Raw genomic sequence first — 14,940 nt, 5'->3', positions numbered from 1 at the left:
ATCTTATATTTTGTTTTCTTCATTTGTCGCGAGATTGGCTACGTGGAAATACATCCAGAAATAGTATGGCAATTAATTACGCCTGAAACACTATGAAAATAAAATAATAACAATAATAATAATAATAATAATAATAATAATTTAATAGTAATATTTATTAAAGACAGCTTTTGTCTCGGTCCGGATGACATTGCGTTTGGGTCCGTACGTGGACCCAGATCCACCAGTTGAGTAAGTCTGGTCTATGCAGTCGAGCTAGAGTGAGCTAGAGTGTACACAGCTTTTAAAAAAATGCTCTACATTTCTCATTAAAACTGTGTTTTCAGCCACAAATTTGACTCTACCAGAGCATTTTTTAACATAGTTACTGGGAGACCAAATGTTCTCCCAGTGGCCAGATTTGGTCTCCTAGTCAATGCAAAACCAGCTTCACTGGGAGACCAAATTTTAAACCAAGTTATGTCTTATCATTTGGTTCAATCAGTTGCAATTAATTAACCAAGTACCATGTAAGTATACATTTAACAAGGAAAATGAAGATGTATGTTATAAGATATACACACAATCATGTTGGTTAAGAAAAACAAAACTAAAATTTGGTTACTGAGATGGCTGATGTCAGAATCCGATGTCATTACTGTGTAACTTTGAGTGTCTTTGACATAACACAAGGGCAAATACGGACCCAATTACATACCGTATAACGGCGCCCAAATTACGGGCTTGTCAAAAGGCCCAAAATAGAACTTACGAAAATCGGCCAAATTAGAAGAAAATATCCTGTTTCATAAGGGTGGAGAACCCAAAATATTTTTAAATTATTGTTAAATGTCATTTTTTGGCATATATATTTCAATTTGTTGTTCAGTCGCTTCATAACATGAAGTGAACATGAAATGCGTCTAGCGATTACGGTAAACCGTGTCTGAGTCTCTGATGTCTGAATGTCATAAAATATACTTCCTTTGTTTATGTTGTGAAATTCTCAACGATTCATGATAACACGTGGCTGTCGGTTTGTGATACTGTTGATAGTATAGATTGACAAGTGGTCGTCATGCTGGGTCGTGGTAGACCTAAAGGCCAATTTATGCTGACAACCCAGTCCTCGCAGATGGCGTCTGCGAAGCCCCCCCCCCCCCTCGCAGATGCTCTGCGTGCACCTCCCAAAAATTGTGACCACCACAGACAGCCTCGCAGACAGCATCGCAGACAAGAGGGCTCTGATTGGTCCACTCTACATCCGCTGTACACGCACTTCCGCTTCCCTACTTTCCCAGTTTTTGTTTTCACGACCGCCATTTTTAAAAACACGAGCAAAGATGGAGCAGCACGAAGAGCGGTTGATCGAGGAAGTGAGGAAGTACGTACATCTATACGACTCCAGTTCTAGTCATTATAAGGACAGCGAGGATAAACACTCCACTAACCACATCCACCAACTACTCCTAGCGATTTCGCGACTTCACGCCCCCTTGCGTTGTGGCGGTGAATAACATCGTGCATGCCTATTACTCCCCGCTCAACGATAAATTACAACTGTCTGTGAAAAGCTATCTGCGAAAGCCTTGTCGCAAGAGCATGCAGAGCCCTTAAGACAACTGGTAAATCACATAATAAGAACAGTAGTTCATATATTCATGGAAAACGCACAATCGATGGCATTATTAAGTCTACAGGCGGGGGAATGGGGAGGTTTATCACACGACAGAACAGTCAGAAGACATCAGACGATATTGTTGACAAGGTCGAGGTCATTGACTTGTCGTCTGCAACAGCTGCCTTACAGTTGCCAGGTACGTTATGGATTTTTATTACATATTTTATGTGAGACTTTTATGTAATCTGCTTTGTACCAGCTTATTTTTAAACTTAAGTGAAAATTATTTTTATCCCATTTATGCCCAAATTAATTTATACCAAATTATATTGGAAGTTGAATTGAAATAGATGTGTGCCCAAATAGATGCTGTGATCATAATTAGGCTTACAAAATATTTTTATCTTTTTTATTTATTCAGAATGTTGGAGAAAACTTTTGACTTTTTAGATACAGCACTACTTTATACTTGCACATGGTTATGTAATTTCTATTATTTTTATTGCTCGATATATTTATAATTGGTTAAAAAAAATTACTAAAAATGATGCGTCAAAAATTTTCGGCACGCTACGCGTGAAAATAGTAAAAAAAAAAAAATTTTAGGCTCGCCATGGTGCCCAAATTAAAAACCTGTCTTTGCATCACAGAATATGCCGCAGCGGTGCAGCCGCATGGACTCTGGGGCCTGTGATTGTATTGCCCAGACCATTTGGTCTCCTAGTGGAAAATCCTTAAAAAATGCTCTGCACTCTACACACATAATTTTCTCAAAAGTTGGAGTCACACTTGTCTTGATTCACACGATGTGTCCACCTAAACGATAGGATTTACAGTTTTCGCACAAAAAGCCTCAAAGTGACAGGTTCACAGCCCAACTGCTCCATTGACTCCCATTATAATCCCGACAGTGCTTTTACTACAAAATCAGAAATGTCAGTTGTTTTCAACTCGCTCTGTTGTTCACATTTTTTACACTAGGGACAAAAAATTACATCAATGTGTTCATGAGAGCCTTGTAGCGCTCAATGTGAAAGAATTTTGTGAATACCTCCTTTCATTTTTGTGTAAATCGCCGTTGTTCGATGAGAAGGAAATCTGAGAAAAAGCTCTCTTTGCCTGTAATCTTATGTCTCTGCTCTGCACCTGAGCACCGTCACCAAAGCAGCCAGCTCCAGTCACGGAGCAGATGGGGGAGGGGCTGCTCTCTTTCTCTCAAACACACACATGATCGTAGCATCGCAGCATCATAGCAAGTCACACATTCACACAGTGCAGTACAACTCCTGCAATAGCGACTGCTACACCCACTGCATCACACGATTTCCCACAGGGGAATTGTCGAGTTAAACTTATTCATTCAGGGATGTGTTCTCTCTCACTTTTTATCCTTTATACAAATATGTGTAAGAGTGTCTATGAAAACAGGCACATTTTAAAATTTGCAGACGATACCATCATTGTAAGTTTGTTACACAATAATGAATATAGCCATGGTCCAGTCTTGGAGGATTTTATTAGGTGGTGTGATCTTTCTTTCTTGGTGCTTAATACATCCAAAACAAAGGACATGATTATTGATTTTAGAAATCAGGCTCCAAACCATGATCCCACAGTCATCAAGGGCCAATCTGTTGAACGCGTGGATAATTACAAGTATCTTGGGATTGTCATTGACGATAAATTGACTTTTAACAAGAACTGCAAAGCAGTATGCAAGAGGGGACATCAGCGGTTGTTTTATCTTCGGAAATTGTTCCGTTTTAACATTGATAAAACTATGCTGACCCTATTTTATCATGCTTTTACTGAGTCATTGTTATCTTTTGCCTTCATGTCTTGGTTTGGTAATCTGTCACTACAGGACAAAAACTCCCTGAACCAAATAAATGGGCTGGGTGGCTAATTGGGAAGCCTCAACCCACTATGTCTTCTCTTTATGACATAGTTACAACGTAAAGCTACCTGTATTCTTAAAGATGGCTTACACCCTTTGCATGGTGAGTTCCAGCTCCTTCGCTTTGGTTGTCGTTTTGGGGTCCCTAAGGGAAGGACAAAACGGTACAGAAAGAGCTTTGTACCAACAGCAATTGTATTTCTGAACAGTAAGGCCCAGAGGTGAATAATTTTGTTCATACTGAACAATTGATGATGAAGCACTTTTTAAAGATCACACTTTTAAGGATTGTATATGTTAGGATGTGTGTACTGTTGTTGTCTTGTCTGTTACAATATATTTTACATAGCTGTTATTTTGTATTGGGATCGCTGAATTCCTGCCTGCACAATGAATTTACCAGTACTATGGTATGGTACAAATAAAGAAACCTTGGACCCGCCCTCCATTCTCAAACTGCTGCTAGGCCATGTCCCCACTGCCACATACCCCCACCGGTCGACTCGGGCCAGGGAGCCATCCATCCTGCAGTGGACTCCCCCTTCAATGGAACAGGAAGTCTGCCACCACCATCTGTGCCCTGGCCTGTGGACCACCTCGAATGTAACCATGTAACCTCCTGGAGGGTGAGATACCAATGGGTGATCCGCACATTGGCATCCATCATGCGGTGGAGTCACTGGAGGGGCACGTGGTCCGAACAGAGAGTGAAAGGGCACCCCAGCAGGTAGTATTGGAAGGTGAGGACTGGCCACTTGATGGCCAGGCACTCCTTTTTAATGGTGCTGTACATACTTTCGTGCATCGAGAGCTTGCAGCTGATTTACAGTTCCTTGCTCTCCACCTTCTGGTACAAAACGGCCTCCAGCCTTCTGTCCGATGCGTCTGTCTGTAAAATGAAGGGGAGAGAGAAGTCAGGGGAGTGTAAAAGTCCCCCCCCCCCCACACACACACACACACACTCTGCAGCTTTTACCTTGGTGAATGCCTGTTGGCACTGCTCTGTCCACTGGACCGGATCTGGTGCTCCCTTTTTAGTGAGATCAGTCAGTGGGCTAGTGACATCTGAATAATTAGGTATGAACCTAGGATAATTAGCCAGCCAGCCCCAGGAACTGGCTCACCCCCTTTTTGGTCTTGGGCCTCGGGCAAGCCGCAATCGCAGCAGTCTTGTCAATTTGGGGATACACCTGCCCATGACCCAGATACCGTACTTCCACCCACCCAATTGCACATTTTTTTGGGGTTAGCTGTGAGACCCACATGCCTCAGTGACTCTAGGACAGCCCTAAGGTGTTCAAGGTGCCGAGGCCAATCGTTGCTGTACGCGATAATGTCATCAAGGTACATTGCCACATAGGCAGTGTGGGGATTGAGGATATTCTCCATGAGCTGCTGGAATGTGGCAGGAGCCCCAAATAACCCAGAAAGAAGCGTGACAAACTGGTGTAATCCAAATGGTGTGGAAAAGGCCATTTTCTCTCAGGATAGAGGAGTCAAGGGGATCTGCCAATATCCCCTTGTTAAATCCAGTGTCGAATAAAAGTGAGCAGCATCTAACCGATCAAGCAACTCATCAATGCGAGGCAATGGGTATGTGTCGAATTTAGACACCACATTTGACTTTTTTCTATAGTTTACAAAGAACCGGACCAATCTATCAGTCTTGGGTACCAGGACCGCCGGGCTGCTCCAGTCACTGTGTGATTCCTCAATCACAGACGCGGAAGGAGAATACGGGAGGACACCACTGGTGCAGTGGGCCAGCTGTGGGGAGCCAGCCCCCATCTCTGTGGTGGGGGAATGGGGTGGGGACAGGAAGAGAAGGGAGAAGAGGCGACCCATCCGCCTGCTGTCGGAACCAGCATCAGATGGCCCTCCACCAATTTGATGGCTTGCTCCAGGGACACTGAGCGATGACGCTGGACCCAGTCTGCCGTTCCTTCCAGAAGTTGAGCGATAAACTGTTCCAGTGTCACCAGATCGATGATCCTGTTAGTGTCATGGTCTTCCACCCTCAGCCACTATTGGTCGAATGAGAACGGCCGGCTGACCTCCTCCAATGTCCGTGTCCAGAAGCACTGGCGATGTTGTTCCGGAGAGTGGCCGACACACTGCAGGATGGCTCTCTTCAGGTCGGTGTATATGAGCTGGCTGCCGGCAGTGAGCTGCTGTGTGGCGGGCTGTGCCTCACCAGTCAGGAGCGGAAGTAGGCATGCTGTGCGCTGCTTGACTGGCCACCCCCACACTTCGGCTGCTGGCTTGAAGTGAGCAATTATAGCCTTCCGGATCGTTGTACGGGCCCATCTTTGTGAGGGTGCTGTGGGGAGGGTCCGCTGTGGTTGAGGTCCCCGACAACACAAGCAGATGCCGGAACGCTTGGCGATCTTCCTGCTGGGCCAGTATCAAGGCTTCAAAGCATTGCTCTTGTTCCTTCCGGAGGGCGGTCAGCGCTTGATTCTGGTTCTGCTGGGCAGTAGCGAGGGCATGGATGAGATCCTTCAATGGGGAAGACTTCATGTGGTGGTTCCCTTCTGTACTCCCGGGTTTCGGCACCACTCTAATACATCCCTCATGTGGGTGGAGTACAGAAGCATGGCAGGCGAGAGATGATGTTCACACACACCTTTTTATTTTCATGTTGTTTTTCAGCTTTAATGTCCATTTAGGTACACAGACGTGTGCGTACACACAGTTGTGTTTTGGTCTGGGGAAATCTCTTCTGTCTGCTCTTTCCCTCTTTTTCTGTTCTCCACAGTCACTGCAACGAATACACATGCGCGCGCGCGCGCACATTTAATTGACAACAGGTGCATTGACTTTGCCACTCACCTTCCCTGGCCCCGCCCTACATTCACAAACTGACACTAAGCCACGCCCCCACTGCCACAAATGCATTTGAAGTTCTTCATACTAACTGTCCAGGTTTTTGTGTCATGCCGAGATAATCATTATAAAGAATTGCGATGCCTTCTCTGCCAGTTAGACGAGGCTGGTGTATATAACTGCAACCAGGAGGACTAGTTTCATTTAATGCTACAGTGTCCTTTGGTTTAATCCATGTTTCTGTTTAAACACAGTACATTAAACTGTTGATCAGTAAGAAGTTCATTAACAGTTCGTGCTTCAGACATGAGAGAAAATATTTAAAAGTCTTACCTTTTACAGTAGGTGAAAGGTGCTGGCAGCGGCTGTACAGTCAGTATGATCTAATTTTATATTAATTAGATTATTAGAACAAACTCTGAGTATTTCTACTTTTTTGTATAGCTCGGGGAACAGGCACAGTCTCAATGTAATGAAACCTGTGTGATGATTCTGTGCAGGTAGCAGACAGACAGTTTAGCCTGTCCGTCTGCTCCCTGGCCTTGGCTCTGGATTGTCGTGGATTAGCTAGGCCTGTTCTGAGACTATGAGCTATGCTGCGAGAAATGAGAGCAGCATCTTCCCGAGTGGGATGGATACCGTCCCGCCCTAACAGATTTGTTTGATTTTTAGCTGTGTGAGGACATGAAAACGGAGACATCCATGGATGGAGAGACCTCAGAAGCCTGTGTGAAGAAAGAGGAGACGCTGGAGCTGAATATCGACAGCTATGGAGACGATCTCGACAACCCACCTGAAGGTCTCTCCGTTAAAGTGGAAGATCCTGACGATAAAGACTATCTCTGTAAGACATTAGGCCACTCTGGTGCTCAGTAACACTCACTGTTTATTCTACCTTGCACACTATCTGGTGCACTAAAAGTGCAATACAGTATATTTGGCATGTAGCCTCAGTCTCTCTTATAATTTTAATCAAAAATTTGACATTGAAATTTAGATTTTTTTATTGATTAAAGTATGAACTTTGTTTATAGAGCGTGTAACATGGTAGCAAGGAGTGAGAGAAACTTTATTTATTTATTTATTTAAAATACTTTAGTCGTTCTAAACCGAGGATGTTAACCTGAACAAAAAAAAAAGCATGGAATATCACACGATGGGTGTGTATTAAAAAAATCTATGCTGCGTGGTTTTATTTTCATATTACAGCATGGCCCAAAATGTATGATTCCCCTCAAATCATAGTGATTTGCTTGTTATTGCAATTTTGAATTTATTAATGAATGACACATTCAATGTTTAATTTGTTTCTGTTTACATTTAATGTTGCAGAATGCCTGTCATTCTCTCCAGCCACTCCTTTGTTTTATTCTGAGACAAAAAAAAATGTGGGATGTCGTATAACTGAGAAACCAGAAAGCATAAAGCCCTCTGTCCTGAAGACTCTTCCATCTTGGGAAACTTACTGACTGATACCTGGGTCTCCTTCCATAAATGTTAAATAAATGTGTCGTAACGTCTTCACCACATTAGAAGATTATAGGTTTTTTTTTCTCCCCCTCTTTCTTCCACCCATTTGTCATCCAGTGTGGTCACCTGCTAGTATCCACCCACTAGCCAGGTCTCTCTAACCATGTGAGTGAAGGCTAACACGTCTTGGAGGAAGTACATGTAAAGCCATCAAACTCCTCTTTTTCAATTGCAGCTCATGCTGTGTCACATGATAGCAAAACACACATGGAGGACAATGTTATGTGCTCTGTTCCCCACATGCATAAGTTCGCAGAAGATCCCAACCAGCTGTGATTTAATAGAGGACAGAGAGTATGCCCCTCATTATGCCTCTGGAATGGAATGTTCAATAAAAGACAGTGGGTGTGAGAGACAGGAGTCCAAATATACGGATTTCGGGGCATCACAGTGGCGCAGCTCCGGGGTCCTGGATTCGATTTTAAGCTCGGGTTGCTGTCTGTGTGAAGTTTTGCAAGTTCTCCTCCTCGTTGGACTGCGTTGGACTATTTATTTATTTACTTACTTATTGTGTGGACAGAAGAAGAAGAAACTTATTTGTCACATGCACACTTCAAGCACAGTGAAATTCATCCTCTGCATTTAACCATCTGAAGCAGTGAACACACGCGCGCACACACCCAGGGCAGTGGGCAGCCACACCAGAGCGCCCGGGGAGCAGTCAGGGGTCAGGTACCATGCTCAAGGGCACCTCAGCCCAAGACCGTCCCACGTTAACCTAACTGCATGTCTTTGGATTGTGGGGGAAACCAGAGCACCCGGAGGAAACCCACGCAGACACGGGGAGAACATGCAAACTCCACACAGAAAGGCCCTCGCCGGCCGCTGGGTTGGAACCCAGAACCTTCTTGCTGTGAGGCAACCGTGCTAACCATTACACCACCGTGCTGCAATTAATTTTGTTTGTACCTGCATGTGATTTTTCATAACAAATTTGGGAAATTCTGTTCCCCAGAAGATAAGCAAACAAGTAGCTGAATTTAAAACAACCCTGACCAGGCAAGTCCTAAGAGAATACTGTAAATACATCATGCAGTGCCACAGTCATGTTAATGAACATTCGTTTTATTTTGCCCTGCAAGCTTTGTATCTGACCATTTGTTTACTCCCACAAGGAAGTAAAAAAAAACCTCATACTCGTATCCAGTGCTGGCACAAAATATGGAAATGCCTAGGAAAAGATCGATTTTGCATACTTAATCCGTGCAAATGACATCAGAATCTGCACTGAAGGCAATTGAAATACATTATGAAGATACAGAGACACTTTTTAACCACAATTTTATACTTTAACCATGAAAATACTAGCAGTTTTGGCCATCGTTGTGTGATAAACATCATAAAAATATTGGAAATAGTATCTCTTTTTGTTTAATTTAGCCCCAAAAACCACCTTAATCACTCCTTGTTGGGCAATCCTACCATGATATGCTAATTATTCCACAGGTGAAAACCATTAACTAAATCATGTGGTCTCTACAAATAATTCATTAGAAAAAGTATTTATCCTCTGACTACAGCCAGGCAACAGGCAGAAATGGCATCAGAGAGAGAAACTACAGAAGAGCAGCGTATTAGGATGAAAGTTTTGCGGGAGGAGGGCCATTCATAATGAGCCATAGCAAAGAAACTGCATGTGACCCACAGTGCTGTCTGGAAATGCCTCAAGCATCACCAGAAGACTGGGAACATCAAGAACATTTCAGGCAGAGGAAGGAAGAAAAAGTTGACTAAAGCTGATGTCCAGTACCTCAAGACTACATCCCTACGAGAGAGGAAGAAATCCAGCAAGGAACTGGCACAGGACCTCCAAGATGCTACAGGCAAGGATGTCTCCCCACACCTGGTTAGGAAGATGCTGTCAGCAGAAGGCCTCAAAGGTCATGTGTCAGTGCGCAAAACATTTGTTGAGAGGTGGAAATAAGCAGAAGAGACTTAACTGGGCAAAAATTCACAGGAGTTGGACTTCTGAGCAGTGGAAAAGGGTCATGTTCTCAGATGAGAAGAAATTTTGAATTATTTGGCAACGCTATGCAACAGTAAGTCAGGTGCAGAAAGGGAGAAAGATACAAGGCAAACTGTATTTCTCCCACAGTAAAACATGGCAGAGGGGTCCTGCAAGTATGGGGAGCTATTGCCTACAATGGAGTTGGTCATCTCTACAAAATAGATGGGACCCTCACTGCTGACAAGTACAGACAAATCCTTATCCATCATGCTGTGCCTTCTGGAAGAGCTCTCATAGAGATCTTGCAGTCACGCGACCGGAAAGTACACAGCCGCCATCTTGTCGGTAAAAAACACAGCTGAATACTGCTGCACTCGTGTACAGAATGGATCAATTTCAAAAGACGGACTACACGGCTCATTTTTCTAATGAACAGATAACTAGATATATGTCTAAAATAAACGATCTACAGATTAGTGACCCTTATGGCTTACCGGACGGAGTTTTCACGACCGGATTTTAAACTGCCAGCGGAATACCCAGACGTGTATAATTACCTCATTAACTTTCCCTCGCTGTTCAGTGGTGAAGCACTGCATGCTTATAAATCTCTGGACAGTTATCTTTACAGGCGGCACGGTGGTGTAGTGGTTAGCGCTGTCGCCTCACAGCAAGAAGGTCCTGGGTTCGAGCCCCGGGGCTGGCGAGGGCCTTTCTGTGTGGAGTTTGCATGTTCTTCCCGTGTCTGCGTGGGTTTCCTCCGGGTGCTCCGGTTTCCCCCACAGTCCAAAGACATGCAGGTTAGGTTAACCGGTGACTCTAAATTGACCGTAGGTGTGAATGTGAGTGTGAATGGTTGTCTGTGTCTATGTGTCAGCCCTGTGATGACCTGGCGACTTGTCCAGGGTGTACCCCGCCTTTCGCCCGTAGTCAGCTGGGATAGGCTCCAGCTTGCCTGTGACCCTGTAGAAGGATAAAGCGGCTAGAGATAATGAGATGAGATGAGTTATCTTTACAGAAATTCAGGATTTGTCAGCGATTCAGATGTGGCATCTTGTAAACAAGAATCCTCATTGGATGGGTAAGTCACTTAAGTATTGAGTATAGCACTGACCAGCCGATTATAGATTAAGGTAATTCCAGCTGTAATTCCAAATCGTCCGTGCTGTTTACCATGGATCTGGCGTTGGAGAGGTAGAGGCTTAGCAGTGGAGGTTTGAGTGGCTGTTTTCTGAGCTTAGTCAACAGGCCGGCTCTGCAGCCTCGCTTTTGCTTCCGCTCCCGGCACCGCCTCCTTCGCTTTGCTTCCAATAACAATCCACGGAGACCCCGCTGGTCTCGCTATCTCATCCGGAATGTTTTACATGCGATGGAAATCGCTACAAACTGTCATTTTCTGCTTGAAACCAATGTCCAGTAAGTCCATATGGTTGTAGTGGATATTGAAGTCCGGTACAGACGAACAACACGCAAAAATACACACAAAAAACATAAACGTGCACAGGTAGGGAGAGCTTGTAGCCGCAGCCGTTGTAGTAGAATTGTATATAGTAGGGTTTTCCAGAAGAAAAGGTAGAAGCAGAAGTAGAACCAGAAGTAGAAGGCAGAAATGTGGCGTTTGACCGACAAGATGGCGTCTGTCACAATCTGGATCGGCTGTGACGTCACATGCAAGTGCTCCATTGGCAACAACTTGATCTTCCAGTAAGATAATGACCCAAAACACACAGCTGGGATGGTTAAACAGTATTTACAAAACAAAGAACAAGATGGCAGCTTGGCAATTCTTGATTGGCCAGCCCAAAGTCCTGACATGAATATAATTGAGCAAGTCTGGAACTACATGGAGCGAGAGAAGGTGAAAAGGGCTCCTTCAAACCTGCCACAGCTCTGGGAAGTATTGCAAGACATATGGAGATCAATTCCACTTGATTTTATTCATAAATTTTATGATGGCATGCCTGATCGTGTCAGTGCACTTCAGTGTCAAGGGGTTCCATACCAAATATTGATAATATTTTAGAATGATTTAGGCCCAATCCCAATTCTAATTTCTACCCCTACCCCTCCGCCTTCCCTTCCGCCTTCCCCTTGGCCCTTCCCCTTGAAACTGAGCTACAAGGGATAGGGCTTGAAATTCAACCCTTACGTATTGGGATAGCCCTTCAACGATCGCATACGTCATCGCGTACCTCCGTCAGCGTTTACGTTAGCAAAACGCGACCAAATGCGTCATTGGCTGCGACCAGCCGCTACAGTCAGAGCCAGAACAGAAATCTCTGCTGGCAGGGTGTGATTTGTTAACTAACACCACTGAATGGGATATCTTTGGCGCTTCGTGCACCACATCCGACAGAATGAGGTGTCAGAACACTCATGTAAACAATAAAAGCGAGAATAACAGAACAAAACGTACGCAGTAAAGCAACCGAAAACAATACTCACTCCCAAAGCTTTTTAGCAGCAGCTTGGATTTCAGAAATCGCTGCTCATTCTCAGCTCGAAAGCGAATCAAGCGGCGTGTTTCCTCTGGATAACAACTTAAAACACGTAAATAATGGAGAAAATACATTTATGACAATCTTTCGCCGCGGGAACCGCCATCTTTCTGAAATCCGCATGAAATCTCGCTGAAATCCGCATGGCATTGTGGGAAATCACTCAAACCCCTTCGTTCGGAGTCAGCTCCAGGAAAATCTCCGTTTGGAGGGGTACAGAAGCCCTCCCCCTTCCCCTACCCCTCCACGTTAACTGGGATTGGGATACCCCTACCCCTTCACGTGAACGCGCAAAATGGAGGGGAAGGGCTAAGGGGTTGGTCCAAGGGGTGAAATGGGATTCGGCCTAACTCTGGTTACTTGTAACATTTGTTTGTTATGATGAAAATGTTTAGTTTATTAAGAGAACTTGAGAACAAAAGGTCAAATTGTGGTGTTTTGTCATTTTGGTAGGTGTTTCCATATTTTTTGCCAATACTGGTACTTTGTTGTGTCCTGTTTGATCCCAGTCCTGATGGACACCTAGTCTCAACCAGATGCTCAGTGAACCTTACTGGCAAGCTTTCTTAGGATAATCTTTATACAGTACTAATGTACCGTATATGGTCTTAGATAGACACACACAGATTGCACACACATTTGGGCCTCATTTCTTCCTGTTGTGTTTTCTCTACTCCTAGACTGTGAAGTTTGCAAATCCTTCTTCCTCAACAAATGCGAGGTTCATGGACCACCCCTCTTCATCCCCGATACTCCTGTTCCCATGGGAGTCCCTGACCGAGCCAGACAAACACTTCCTCCTGGGCTAGAAATCCAGAAGTCCAGTATTCCTGATGCAGGCCTGGGAGTGTTTAATAAGGGGGAGACTGTTCCAGTAGGTGCACACTTCGGCCCCTGCCAGGGAGAGCTGGTGAACCGAGAGGAAGCCAAGAACAGTGGAGACTCCTCGGTTGTGAGTTTGTCATAAATTTTATTATAAAGATTGTATATTTTTATGTAACAAAATATGATGACTAGATGAAGGTAGCTCCAATTAATATCAATTTCTTCTTGCAGATGATATGTGGAGTAGTGGTGTAAATCGCAAGTTTGAGCACAATGCGGTCCGACATCGGTTCTTTTAGCCAGTGTGGTGGAACTTGCCTGTTAATAAAAAAATACTAGTAACACCTCAGTGCTCAAGTTGTCTGTGTCTGTGCGTCAGCCCTGTGATGACCTGGCGACTTGTCCAGGGTGTACCCCGCCTTTTGCCCGTAGTCAGCTGGGATAGGCTCCAGCTTGCCTGCGACCCTGTAGAACAGGATAAAGCGGCTAGAGATGATGAGATGAGACGGTATATACCCGGTGTGCTGTGAGACAAAGTGAAGTGTGCTGTGGAATTTTGAGCAATCCCATGCATTTTCATGCAGGCTCATGAAATAATATTTTTTTTAAATACAACAATGTACTTTTTCATTAAAAATGTTTGTAGGTAGTCACTTTATTATCTAAATGGCCTTTAATTCCATTTTGAAAATACATTTGGTTCCAGGGAGGAGGATTATTATTGTAGCAACCAGAAAAGGCAGTCGCTTTAGTTGTTGCCAGTTCCACGGAGCCTTGCCAGAGTGCAAAGGCTCATGGGGCTGTTAATGTTAAAGCTTGGAGAACATTAGGGGCTAAATAGCAATGAGCCACCTTGACCAAGACTCCTGCAGTAATTGACCACCTCTGTCCAGTATTTCTGATAGGCATGTATCTTGTAGTAAAATAAAACATCTAGAACCATGTTATGTACAACCCCGATTCCAAAAAAGTTGGGACAAAGTACAAATTGTAAATAAAAATGGAATGCAATGATTTACAAATCTCAAAAACTGATATTGTATTCACAATAGAACATAGACAACATATCAAATGTCGAAAGTGAGACATTTTGAAATTTCATGCCAAATATTGGCTCATTTGAAATTTCATGACAGCAACACATCTCAAAAAAGTTGGGACAGGGGCAATAAGAGGCTGGAAAAGTTAAAGGTACAAAAAAGGAACAGCTGGAGGACCAAATTGCAACTCATTAGGTCAATTGGCAATAGGTCATTAACATGACAGGGTATAAAAAGAGCATCTTGGAGTGGCAGCAGCTCTCAGAAGTAAAGATGGGAAGAGGATCACCAATCCCCCTAATTCTGCGCCGACAAATAGTGGAGCAATATCAGAAAGGAGTTCGACAGTGTAAAATTGCAAAGAGTTTGAACATATCATCATCTACAGTGCATAATATCAAAAGATTCAGAGAATCTGGAAGAATCTCTGTGCGTAAGGGTCAAGGCCGGAAAACCATACTGGGTGCCCGTGATCTTCGGGCCCTTAGACGGCACTGCATCACATACAGGCATGCTTCTGTGTTGGAAATCACAAAATGGGCTAAGGAATATTTCCAGAGAACATTATCTGTGAACACAATTCACCGTGCCATCCACCGTTGCCAGCTAAAACTCGATAGTTCAAAGAAGAAGCCGTATCAAAACATGATCCAGAAGCGCAGATGTCTTCTCTGGGCCAAGGCTCATTTAAAATGGACTGTGGCAAAGTGGAAAACTGTTCTGTGGTCAGACGAATCAAAATTTGAAGTTCTTTATGGAAATCAGGGACGCCGTGT

General features: G+C 44.1%; 1 pseudogene; it reads left to right on the top strand.

Annotated features, from left to right (window-relative positions):
- Positions 1–1,645: 1,645 nt before the first annotated feature.
- LOC132864557 (uncharacterized) overlaps positions 1,646–14,940 on the top strand; it is a 57,964-nt pseudogene continuing 44,669 nt past the window's right edge.

The sequence above is a fragment of the Neoarius graeffei genome, chromosome 17, assembly GCF_027579695.1.
Source record: "Neoarius graeffei isolate fNeoGra1 chromosome 17, fNeoGra1.pri, whole genome shotgun sequence".
Taxonomy (NCBI): Eukaryota; Metazoa; Chordata; class Actinopteri; order Siluriformes; family Ariidae; genus Neoarius; species Neoarius graeffei.
The sequence above is the reverse complement of the archived record's forward strand: the minus strand, read 5'-3'. Positions and strand labels throughout refer to the sequence as shown.